A 13,819-nucleotide genomic window follows, 5' to 3' on the forward strand; every position below is an offset into this window, starting at 1 on the left:
CTGAGAAACAATAAAGAAAAATTTTGAGTGAGGGACATGTAGCTTAAAAATATGATTAATCATCATTGCAGTACTGAAAAGATTCAATACCGACAACAGATACATTAAAAAACAATTTAAAAAATTCACTTTTTTCAATCCTGGTGATAGTAACCCCAATATTTATAAATCTCTGCCCTTCTAGTGTGGACAGAGAACAGTCATTTGGACGAAAGTACTGCTGTGGATACTTTAAAAAAAATATACTTAAAGCACATCCAACGCAATCCATTTAAATATAATCAAAATATTATAAAGACACATTGCAAGACTTACTTACCTAGGAACTGTCAGTAGGTTTGGTATATAAAATGCGTCGTAATGCCAGATTAAGTAGAGATGTTTTTAAATGAAAAGGTAGGTATATACCATGCACATACCACATAGTGTTTAAATTCTACTTATTGTGTTATAATTTGGCATGGCAGCTAATGAAGTTTGTTTTTTGCTAATGATAGTTTACTTTAGTAAACTAAGAATGTACTTTTTAGCTTGTTGGTACATGGTGCCTGCCCAAAAAACAAAATGTTAATATTAACAAATTAAAGTCATTCAACAAGCCACACAAAGACAGTTGAAGAGTAAGGTCTTGTACGTTTCTCAAAGAGAGCTGAAGCACAATCAATGTCTAGGGCCAGAAGTGGATCTCCAGAAACATAAAATGTTTGGTACTTCAAGCCCCATCAGTGGAACTGAAAAAAATAAGGCATAATGGTCAGGCAGAAAAACTCTGTCTACCTACATGTACTTAGCATTTCCATGTGATATACTCATATACCTTTTTAGTGATCATATACTATATAATATTACTTTAATTTAGTATTTATCAGTGTTCTGGAGATTGTCCTAGCTCAGCATGCCAGAAGCAGAGCAGAATCAATCTATCTACTAAATGACCCATACCACCACTGCAGAGAATATCATATTTAAAACAACATCAATGCACACATTAAAATACTACTAATAAAAATGTGTCTGCTTTCATGGTTTCAGTATAACAAATAAGCTAAATTAAATGGTGTGGAGGTAGTTTGGCTTTGAAAATACTTATGTTGCTCAATAGACAGCAATCTGCAAACTATGTCGGAAATTGTTTGCCATTAAAGACAGTTTGACAACTAACTTGTTTAACCATCTGCGAACTAACCACTGCACAGAATATGAAGACTACAAAAAGCTTCAGGAACCAGCTGTCCACAACAGGTCTAAATCACCCAAGGTATAAGCACAAAAACCACAGTCAGCAAACTTTAGCAGAATCATTTTGCAAAAAAAGTACTGTACGACAAGAAAAGCAACAGATGGCATTACATAACAAACACCGTCACCAATTACATCACAAAGAATATGCTGCAATTCAGGTGGTTGAGAGGGATGATTTCAAACAAGTTTTGAATATCCAAGATAAACACTAGTTGGGTGAAAATATTTCGGTCAAACATCTCTGCCTAAATTGTATGATTCATGTTGTCAGACTCCGAGGCATAAACTGCAAACGGATTTATAGTCAAGCCAAACATCTGAGCCGTACCTCTCCTCGACAGTGCATTTCATCGATGAAACCTGGCAACTGCAAAGCTATTCTACTTCTCAAACCACACAGGTTACATCATTATGCAAGGACTAAAAGATGCGCTGGCATCATGGTCGCTGCAAGAAGACCAAATGGTTTGCATGACAACAGACAGCAGGGATAACCTGGAAGAGGATTCCTTGTTTTAGACATAAGCTTCATATTGTCATTGGTAATTTGGGTTCCTCTATAAAATGCAATTAAAGTGAAATTGCTCTAGTATGGAGGTCTGTAGGTGTCAGGCAAAAAAATAATTTAAAAACAGCAGAATTCTGCAGCCAAATAAGGACAAGACGGAGTTCACACAACATATCAAAAGCAAACCACTGCAGTCTCTCTACAGCAAATACATTGACCATGCCATAGATGAACCCTTAGCCATTACCTTTCTAATGGTAACCTGATTCTGCACAACCTGTTGACAGGCAAACAATTTCCATAAAAACACACCACGCACAATAATGCTGTCATCATCAGCTTAAACCATTGACAAAAAACAAAACTGGGTTTTCAATTTATTTTGCATGCTGATTAACATAAGAATTTTGCTTTACTCCATATATGTGACAGTAATAACCCTATAAATCCTATATTATGGATTTCACATCAGAATGAATCAGCTGGAACTGGCATTCATCAGATACTAGCAAAATACCCGCGCTTCGCAGCGGCGAAGTACTGCCTTAAAATTTTTATTAAGAAGAAAATTAAACCTTTTTAAACTGAGGGAAAATATACCAATAATTATTTGTTAAAGATCTCTTTGTATACCACATTGTGAGTTCGGCCCTCCGGTTGTAATATGACCGAGGTGTGCGCTGAGCTTACTCTTGAGCATGCAACGTACAGTTGGCCATGTGAACAGTAATCTTGTTTCAAATCTCACAGCTTGGACTGCTGCTGTCATAATCGGTTTGAGTTTTATGGTTTGTTTCAATTACAACAGTATTTGCAGGACTTGTTGTGTTGAAGTGACATTCGGCATCTGTCAAGCGTTGTAAGCATACAACCGGTTTCATCGATAACTTCACATCCAGCTTTTGAGAGTTTAAACATTCATAAACATCAAAGTGTCCACTACTGAAATCGTCACCTGTGAATTTAAGATGTTTAAGAGGCACTGGCAGTTGTCGAAAGGTGTAAAATATTTGTCCATTTTGGTACACTTGAAAGCGACAACCGAACAATTCAGCGGCCACCATCAACTCACATGCAGAACTATAGGTGAAGGGCTTAAGCATTTCACTCTTATAGTGCTCCTGTGTAGTATAATTATCTCCTGTACCATCATCAGTCCACACCTTGAACCTGTCCCAGACATTCAATACATAAGACACAATGTTTCTCCGGATATCAAGAGTGAGCCTGATATGGCCGTGCAATATGTAACAAAGAGAATTGAAAAGGTAGGTGCCATCTCCAGGCATGGAAATCACTCGATAAGTGACAGTTCTTTGATCGATGGTGATTACCATGATAGACATGTTAATGGGGGTACTGTTGTAATGATAAAGGAAATGGGTACCTGAACAATGTAAAGTAAGTCTAAAATACCTACACAATAACTATAATCGTAATAAACAAACAATAAAATAGCGGAGAAGCCGTGGATTAAATAAAAAGGCTTCAGTCATCAGCAGGGAGAGACGTGAATCCCGTGGCGAAGCTAGGAAGGGAATGAAGAGACCGGAGCGATGGACAGCCTTATATAGGCAGGCAGCCAACAACGTGGGAGATGTGGGGATGGGGGACCCAACGCCGCCTCACACGGTGACCGAGCTGCAGGCTATGGACGTATATATGTACGTAAGTAGGATTCAGTTGCATTGGGAACCCGCGTATCAATTTTCTTGAAGATGGGCCCATAAGTAACAAAGACCGTTGAAAAGTTTAATATGGCGGCCGAAATAAGTACGTACATTGGTTTTGGTTAGCGCAGGGAAGCCACCTACCAAATTTCGTGAAGATGGGGCCATAAATAAGAAAGTTCAACATGGCGGACGTTGTCAACCGTTATGACCGTTACATGTAGAATTTCGAAATGAAACCTGCTTAACTTTTGTAAGTAAGTTGTAAGGAATGAGCCTGCCAAATTTCAGCCTTCTACCTACACGGGAAGTTGGAGAATTAGTGACGTTGGAAAGTTCAATATGGCGGCTGACAGTGGCATCATACCACCGAAATAAGTATGTACATTGGCTTCGGTTAGCGCAGGGAAGCCGCCTACCAAATTTCGTGAAGATGGGGCCATAAATAAGAAAGTTCAACATGGCGGATGTTGTTGACCGTTATGCGTAGAATTTCGAAATGAAACCTGCTTAACTTTAGTAAGTAAGCTGTAAGGAATGAGCCTGCCAAATTTCAGCCTTCTACCTACGCGGGAAGTTGGAGAATTAGTGACATTGGAAAGTTCAATATGACAGCCGACAGTGGTGTCATACCACCGAAATAAGTATGTACATCGGTTTCGGTTAGTGCAGGGAAGTCGCCTACCAAATTTCGTGAAGATGGGGTCAGCCTTCTACCTACACGGGAAGTTGCAGAATTAGTGACGTTGGAAAGTTCAATATGGCGGCCGACTGTGGTGTCATACCATCAAAATAATTATGTACATCGGTTTCGGTTAGCGCAAGGAAGCTGCCTACCAAATTTCGTGAAGATGGGGCCATAAATAAGAAAGTTCAACATGGCGGATGTTGTTGACCGTTATTGACCGTTATGTGTAGAATTTGAAAATGAAACCTGCTTAACTTTTGTAAGTAAGCTGTAAGGAATAAGCCTGCCAAATTTCAGCATGAGTAAGTGAGTGAGTGAGTGAGGGCTTTGCCTTTTATTAGTATAGAAGAAGATTTTTTAAGTCCTTCAGTATATGATATGGTCTATGAAAAGATCTGTTCAATTTATGAATGAAGCTTATAAAATTTCTGTTTGTGGTTTGGATGCCATGATAGACTCTTTTTCAGATAATAATTCAAAACACACTTTCTGCAATTAAAAAATACAATTTATTTATAAGTTTAACAGAAAATAAATATATGCAACTATGTACAGACAAAGCACAACCTTGAGCAACAAACTACATGTATCTATGTTAGTTTATCTTTTTTCTCCTAAAGAAAAAAAGGAACAGAACTTGTGAGTTTTGATTTTTGCTAATTTGTTGCACTTTGTGTTCTTCCTTGTGTGTAAAACTCTCTTAAACTCCTGTCATATATTTGATTTTTGGTTCCAGTAAAAGCTCAAAAGAACATCCTTCCATAATCAACAGCAAATGTAATAGATACTGTATATAAAAATAATTATGGTGTAATTATTTCACAAAAACATAATTTAAGTAATAAAAAAAATATACAAGTTTTTCTTGGCAGCACAACTACTGTTCTGATAAGACACCAGTCTACGGACACATTCTCATACATCCACCTGACACTCGTTCATACTAGACCAATTTTGACTCATTAACCTAAAAACACATGTCTTTGGAATGAAAAGGGAATATGGGGGAGAAAAAATCTATAAAAACATGGAAATAAAATAAAAACTAGGTTGGATTTACACCACGGCTTAATAGTAGAACCATCTACAGTACTTTATTATAAATAGCAAACAATGAATGTCCTCCCTGTGATGCTAACAGACATCCATGTAGTTGCACAACTTTCTTCCAAGTGGCTATATCTGAGTTTAACCTTCCCTTATGAATATATTTAGAAACTGGGGGGGTGTCAATAACCTGACAATTTTAGTCTCTGTAAACTTGTTTTAATGTCAATGTTGTTTGATTAAACAGTGAAACTGTATAATAGAAAGACACATCCACAATCTATTACTGCATTCTAGAATCTCCAAGGGACCTAGTTAACATGAGAAAACCACTTCTTTAGATTTAATCTTGCTTAGGCATTCTCATAAATCAGTTTGCTATCAGGATAATCTACACGAGAAACCGGAAACCTCTGTATATTTTAAAACATTTCTCAAGTTCCACACATGTACTTTAGAATGCAGCATTGCTTCACTAAAGTCAATTGAAGATTGACACAGTTTTTTCTTTTCCCAAATTCATAAGCTCACTGTATGTCATGATTAAAATATTTAACTTTTAGACCATGTCTTCAAAGCATACAGTAGCTTAAGAAAAACAGTGTTATGTTGCAATAGATACCAGTAAAACGGAAGAAAATAGTATGAAATGAAAGCTGTAGCATATGTGATTGCAAGCAAGACCATTTAAACACTCATCGACAGATAATAATATAACTAGGCTGACCCGCCTTTTAAGGCGACCGACTTTTAAGTTGACCACTTCTTAAGGCAATTCAATATGTAGATCAATTTGATATTTTATACAAACTCATTAATTTGGTTATATTGCATTTGAGCGTATTACTTTAATACTCGTAGTTTCTGTCATTTTGTGATGAAATTTAAACTTTTTTTCTATATTGAGGTCGCCCTTTTGAACCCCCCTGATATTTACAACGCAGTGAGGCATTTGTACTCCATCAACATTAATTATTTCCAGAGACATAATTTTGTCTATTTTTCCAGCGCATCGCGCACAAAAGCAAGGGAACGATAGGAGCACCAGAACTCTGCTCACATCATGTCGCTTCGTACCGCAAGCTGCAAGTAGTAAGTCTATGATAATCGGAATACCGCTATGCTTTCCACTCACGGGATGGAAGGACAATCCCGACCGCTTTTATATAGTAAAAAGAAGAAGAAGATATCGCACAGTCTGGAGTAGAAAATCATCTTTACCTGGAAAACGATACTACAAATCCCATCGCATTGCAAAATGGACGGGCGGTGAAACTCCGTGCTACTCGCACAGTCTGGAGTAGAAAATCATCTTTTACCTGGAAAAACAAAACTACAAATTCCATCGTGCATTGCAAAATGGACGGAGCGTGTGTGAAACTCCGCGCCTGTGTAGCACTCACGGGACGGAAGGACACCCGACCGCTTTTATATAGAAGGATGGACAGATAATATCCCAGTCACAGGGGATGGATAAACTAGTGCGTTTTTTGGTGCCAGTCCCAAGCCCAGATAAAAAGGGAAGGTTATGTCAGGAAGGGCATCCAGTCTAAAATTTTGCCATATCAATATGCGGAAAACAATACAGATTTCCATATTGGATCAGTCGAGGCCAAGGATAACAACGACCGCCACCAATGCTGTTAATCAACAGGTTGCTGGTGTAAATTGGGCTACTGGTGGCCAAAGGTGGAGAAGAAGAAGGGGAAGGTAAAGAAAGAAGCAGAAGTGAGGTTAGGAACTTTGAATGCTGGCAGTATGACTGGTAAGGGGAGAGGATTAGCTGATCTGATGGAAAGAAGAAAGGTACATTGTGCATGCAAGAGACCAGATGAAGGGGAGTAAGGCCGAGTGCATACCAGGTAAAAGGAAAAGAGGAAGGCTAATTAGAAGATTTATGGATGTGGTGAGAGAGAACATGAAAGAGGTGGGTGTAGCAAAGCTAGATGCAGTGGACAGGAAGATACGGGAAAAGATGATCCACTGTGGCAACCACTAACAGGCAAAGAACATGAGGAAAGATGATACAATCTCTAATGCTTATTTAAATGTGATATTTTAGTACAATGGCTTTATTTATCTGCCCGGATTCCACACTATATAGGTTATTGTGGTGACACAGATATATCTTCGTTAACCAAATTATATCTTGTTTGACAAAAAATTGAAAAATATGTATACAAAAGAAATTTGTACTAGTTAATGTTTTTGGTATCATATCTTCTGTTAATCTTAAAAAAAATGTGAAAGACAAAACCGTGCAATTTACAAGACCATGATGTACCTTTATAAAGGCAAATATGCGCTTCTAGAAGATGAAGTTTTTAAAAAAGTATGTAGAAATTTTGGAATCCTGGGTTTTGATATGAAATAACTTTCTGTGCAACTAACGAACATTTTGCAAAAAAAATTTCTGTAAGCAAAAGGAATTATACTCTTTAGATCATGTCAAACTCACATCCTTTAGTGCTGCAGTAGCTACTGGTTTTGTTCCAGTCACTTTCTTAATTAGATAGATAGATAGATAGATAGATAGATAGATAGATAGATAGATAGATAGATAGATAGATAGATAGATAGATAGATAGATAGATACTTTATTAATCCCAAGGGGAAATTCACATAATCCAGCAGCAGTATACTGATACAAAGAAACCAATATTAAATTAAATAGTAATAAAAATGGGAAAAAAAATGAAAAATGAAAAAAATAAAAATAAAAAAAGCAGACAATAACTGAGTAATGTTAGCATTTACTCCCCCGGGTGGAATTGAAGAGGCCTAATTAGTAACCAATGTGACCTCTAGGTTCGCCACTGAGCCCCCAGACCCCAAACACAACAGTCCCACCACAAGTCCCGGGTTTAATTAATAATTTATTTTTGTCATATACCTTTACACAATTTATTTTTTAAGCACTCACAAAAACTCAATTGATTCTTCTTTATCTTCCTCCCTCTTCTTTCACTCTTCCAGGTGAGCTTTGTCATTCCACCTCCCAACTCTGACTCTCTAAGAGGAAGTGAGGTGATTCCTTTTATACAGAAACCGGGAGTATTTTAGGTGTAGCATAGCCTATGGGAAGCACTTCTGGGTCAGCTCCACAAAACAGGGAGATCTTCTTTCGGCAGTACCCTCTGGTAGCACCTAGAGACCATGACAGGGTTTTCCTTTGAGACATGATACCTTGCAGTCGCCAACTAGAGAAGCACTGCCACCTCCCATGTTGTTGGATAAACTGTCCCAGTCCATTCACTACAACCCAGCTGCGCCAACTGGGATAGGATTCATTAGCAATTCTGGCTGGGTTGCTTTTTCCATTACAATGTCCATCCATTATTGTCCAATTATAGGCCCATCTCCAATCTTCCATTTCTTTTTAAAGTTCTGGAAAAAACAGTTGCAAGACAACTTCATTATCACCTCAAACTGAATAATCTGTTTGAAAAGTTTCAGTCCTGGTCAGGGTCACCAATGACCTTCTGATAACAGCAGATACTGGTTCCCCTTCTTTACTCATCCTCCTTGATCTGACAGCTGCTTTTGACACAATAAACCACAACATTCTCCTTCACCACCTGAAATATACCATTGGACTCTCAGGAAATGTTCACAAATGGTTCACATCTTACCTGTCCAGCAGAACTGAGCATGTCGCCCTGGGCAGCGCAAAATCTCATACCCACAACGTCACCTGTGGTGTTCCACAGGGCTCTGTGCTAGGAACCATCCTTTTCACCATCTACATGCTCCCTCTTTGAAATATCATTAGCAGACATGGTTTATCTTTTCATTGCTATGCTGATGACACTCAGCTTTACCTCAGGACTACCCCCACCTCCTCTGCTGCTCCTCTGCCAATATCTACATTGAACCCCTTCCTGGAGGAGATAGAGGCGTGGATGAGGCACAATTTTCTTCAGTTAAACAGATCCAAAACAGAAGCCATCTTAGTTGCACATCACACCATCTCCGCTCTTCTACCATCACCAGTATTACTTTCGCTGGCCAAAACATTCCCCTTTCCACATCTGTCACCAATTTGGGTGTTAAAATGGACCCTCAACTCACCTTTGACACCCACATCAAACACCTCTGTAAGTCTTCTTTATACCACCTCAAGAACATCGCTAAACTCCATCCAACTCTCACCCTGGAAGATGCAGAGAAGCTCGTCCATGCCTTTGTCTCCTCCAGGCTGGATTACTGTAATGCTCTCCTCATCGGGATTCCTGGCAAGAGTATTCAGAGACTCCAGTATATTCAAAATTGCGCTGCTAGGATCCTGATGAGGGTGCGAAAGCATTACCATATCACCCCAATCCTGAAAACCCTTCACTGGCTCCCTGTCCTACTCAGAATTGAGTACAAGGTCGTTCTCCTCACCCTTCAGTGCATTTATGGACATGCCCCCCTTTACTTACAGGAACTCCTTACCTCTCATACCTCCTCACGCACCCTCCGCTCTGTACACACTAACACTCTCCAACTCCCTAGAACCAAGCTTCGCAGTATGGGTGATAGGGCTTTTTCATCTGTGGCGCAGAGACTGTGGAACGCCCTCCTTGACAAACTGAGAGCCCCACAGTTGACTGATGTTTTTAAACGGAATCTAAAAATTCATCTTCTTAGAAAGATATTTTGTTAAAGTATAAATAGATGTTCTTGTTTTATTATTTTTATTTTTACTCTGTAGCACTTTGAGATTGCTAAAATATGAAGTGCAATATAAATAAAATTTATTATTATTATTCTTATTATTATGGCCTTCTGGCTGTAAGGCAGCACTCGCCTTCTGTGTCACCATTCATAACTATTACTGCCTCAAACTGAACCTGAAACTAAACTGCTCATCATTTATTATAGCTTCCTTTCTCTATGGTACAAGTTGTTAACTTTATTCCTCTGCAATTGCTATAGTTCTTATTTACCTTATTCTTGCCTAATTATTTGAAATTGTTCATATTTATCTGAGAATTGTTCTGTCAAAAATGTAATTTTTGACACTTTAGAGAAATTAACTCCTGTATATTCTAGGCATCTTCATACTTCCACAAGTTTATTGCTTTTTCGAGTTTCCGTGTTTTGAAATACCTTCTTAATCTCCTGCTTCACTGTTTTCTTCTCCATGCTTACATTTTTTTTTTTATGTATGCTGCCTTTGCGCGTAATCATTTTCTTCATTCATTACATTCTGAAACACAACATCATTTCAACGTCTTTTTTGTGACTTTGTCCTCCAATACTTTTATTGCCAACTTAATTGGATACTAGCAAAATACCCGCGCTTCGCAGCGGTGAAGTACTGCCTTAAAAGTTTTATTAAGAAAATTAAACCTTTTTAAACTGCGGGGAAAATATACCAATAATTATTTGTTAAGTATCTCTTTGTATACTACATTGTTAGTTCGGCCCTCCGGTTGTAATATGACCGAGCTGTGCACTGTGCTTACTCTTGAGCATGCAACGTACAGTTGGCCATGTGAAAAGTAATCTTGTCTGAAATCTCACAGCTTGGATTGCTGCTGTCACAATCGGTTTGAGTTTCATGGTTTGTTTCAATTACGACAGTATTTGCAGGACTTGTGTTGAAGTGACATTCAGCATCTGTCAAGCATTGTAAGCATACAACTGGTTTCATCGATAACTTCACATCCAGCTTTTGAGAGTTTAAACATTTATAAACATCAAAGTGTCCACTACTGAAATCGTCACCTGTGAATCTAAGATGTTTAAGAGGCATATTTGGCCATTTTGATACACTTGAAAGCGACCACCGAACAATTCAGCGGCAGCCATCAACTCATATGCAGAACCATAGGTGAAGGGCTTAAGCATTTCACTCTTCTAGTGCTCCTGTGTAGTATAATTATCTCCTGTACCGTCATCAGTCCACACCTTGAACCTGTCACAGTCATTCAATACATAAGACACAATGTTCCTCCGGATATCAAGAGTGAGCCTGCAATATGTAACAAAGAGAATGGAAAAGGCAGGTGCCATCTCCGGGCATGGAAACCACCCGGTAAGTGACAGTTCTTTGATCGATGGTGATCACCTCGATAGACATATTAATGGGGGTACGGTTGGAATGATAAAGGAAATTATGGTTGGAATGATAAAGGAAATTTGTACCTGAACAATGTAAAGTAAGTGTAAAATACCTACACTAACTATAATCGTAATAAACGAACAATAAAACAGCAGAGAAGCCGTGGATTAAATAAAAAGGCTATAGTTATTCGCAGGGAGATGTGAATCCCGTAGCGAAGCAAGGAAGGGAATGAAGAGACCGGAGCGACAGACAGCCTTATATAGGCAGGCAGCCAACAACGTGGGAGGTGTTGGGATGGGGGACCCAACACAGCCTCACATGGTGACTGAGCTGCAGGCTATGGACGTATATATGTTCGTAAGTAAGATTCAGTTAGCGTTGGGAACCCGCGTACCAAGATGAGCCCATAAGTAACAAAGACCGTTGAAAAGTTCAATATGGCGGCCGACAGTGGCATCTTACCACCGAAATAAGTACGTACATTGGTTTCGGTTAGTGCAGGGAAGCCGCCTACCAAATTTCGTGAAGATGGGGCCATATATAAGAAAGTTCAACATGGTGGATGTTGTCGACTGTTATGACTGTTACGCATAGAATTTCAAAATGAAACCTACTTAACTTTTGTAAGTAAGCTGTAAGGAATGAGCCTGCCAAATTACAGCCTTCTACCTACACGGGAAGTTGGAGAATTAGTGATGAGTGAGTGAGTGAGTGAGTCAGTCAGTGAGGGCTTTGCCTTTTATTAGTATAGATTTTCTGCTCCCCGTTTCTTTGCTTGGTAATTTTATATATTGACGTCTGTCCATCCTTTTGTTTCCATATGGTTATAAAGATCTTGATTTGCCTGTATGCTCACTTTTGCCACATCAGCCTTTGCTTCCTTATTTGCTTTTTAAATGCTTGATTGCATTTCTCATTTTCAACAATGTCTCACCTTTTCTTAGCCTCTTTCTTGAGCCTTGTACAACATTGCACCTCTTCATTCCACACTATGTCTCCTTCTTGTATCAGCTTCCAACAGATTACTATTGTAAAACATGCAATACCACTACTCTTATTTAGTCTGCCATTATTTACCAATAACTGGTCTCTCTCTCTCACCGCCCCCAACCCCCTTCGGTTTCCACCATCTCATGTTTAGATATTGCCGTTGATTTTTTAATTGTGTAACTGACCAGTTTTATATTACACAGTCGTATATGTTGGGTTGCATCAATTTCTGTCTGGTAAAGGTTTATAGTCAAATATATCCTTCAATTTTTTCTTTTACACAAAACATAGTCCACTTGTGTACTGTACATCTAATGTCACTTTTATTATTGAAGAATGTATTTATAATGACCACACCAGTCCTTATACAAAATCCACCACTTTCCTATGCTGTTAGGAGGGACTTATTTTATGCATTTGTTTCAGTTGGCTATGTGGTACAGACAGCAAAGAAAGAACCAGGGTAGAAGAGAATGACATATAATGGGTTTAGTAGCAACCTATTAAAATATTTTGTACATATTTTAACATTAGTGTGATCCCACTTCTTATTGCCAATAATGTTTAAAAGCATTCACCAAAGTTTTACAAGACAGCATGAGATGTTATTATGTTACATTATTAATTTGCACCATGTAATAAAAGATGTTCAGTTCTACTTACAAAATGAAGGATTTCAGCAAAAACAAAATTATCACTACATAATCTATTTGAAACAGTAACATTGTCACCAACAGAATGATTTCCAATATGACCAACAGGTGAGGAGTTTGAACTTTGTATTTATGCTGTGTAATGTATGGCCTGGACTCTTACCTGGCTCAGACACCTTCATAACAGAAGGACTGGGGAAAGAGATTACATGGGGCAGGATCTCCCCTGGGACGACAGAGGGCAGAGCCCTGGCTTACTATGGTGCCATGGGTTTGAAGCATGGAAGCTCAACCTTGCTGGGGCCCATGGCCCCTGCCAGGGGGTGCATGGGGAATGGCTGAGATCTCTTTTGCAGTGCTGCTGCCACACACAGAAGTATGCCTAGAAGGTGATCAGGGGACACCTGGGGCACTTCCAGGTGCTGTGTAAAATGGGGCCGCCTCACTACATTTGGAGAGCCAGAGTCGGGAAGAAGAGGACAAAGCTGGAGGGAGGAGTGGAGGCAGAAGAGACAGAGAGAAGCAAAGTGCTTTATTGTATTGAACTGTGCTTAATACTGTGCTGTGTACTGTGCATTGGTGGTGGGGAACAAAGGGAAAGCGTTTCTTCCCTTGAGAATAAACGTTTGTGTTGCTGCACTTGTGTCTGTGCCTGTTGTACCGTCTGTTTTGGGAGACGGCGCACCTGCCTGGTGTTCACAGCTGACCATGCAGTGATGTTTTAAAAAACAAATTCCACCCAAAAGTGATGATTTTTACTTACCCCATGTGGTTTGTAATAAATTTTATTCAGTAGTGGAGACACCAAAATAGCTGTCCACTGATGGTCTCCATCCAATCTAAAAGGACTTGAGAGGTTCTGAAGAGATGAATGCAGGAAAATACTCACATCTAACTGTGTGAAGCTTTTCATGCTATACTCAAGATGAATCCAGGCTGTAATTGCTGCCAAGGGTCTTCAACTAA

The 13,819-nt window shown here is 39.0% G+C and overlaps 1 protein-coding gene across 7 annotated transcripts in view; it reads right to left on the bottom strand.

Annotated features, from left to right (window-relative positions):
- Nucleotides 1-13,819, bottom strand: part of map3k15 (mitogen-activated protein kinase kinase kinase 15) — a 185,897-nt gene that overhangs the window by 109,675 nt on the left and 62,403 nt on the right. The gene's annotated exons all lie outside the window — the stretch shown is intronic.

Source organism: Polypterus senegalus, chromosome 2, assembly GCF_016835505.1.
Source record: "Polypterus senegalus isolate Bchr_013 chromosome 2, ASM1683550v1, whole genome shotgun sequence".
NCBI lineage: Eukaryota > Metazoa > Chordata > Cladistia > Polypteriformes > Polypteridae > Polypterus > Polypterus senegalus.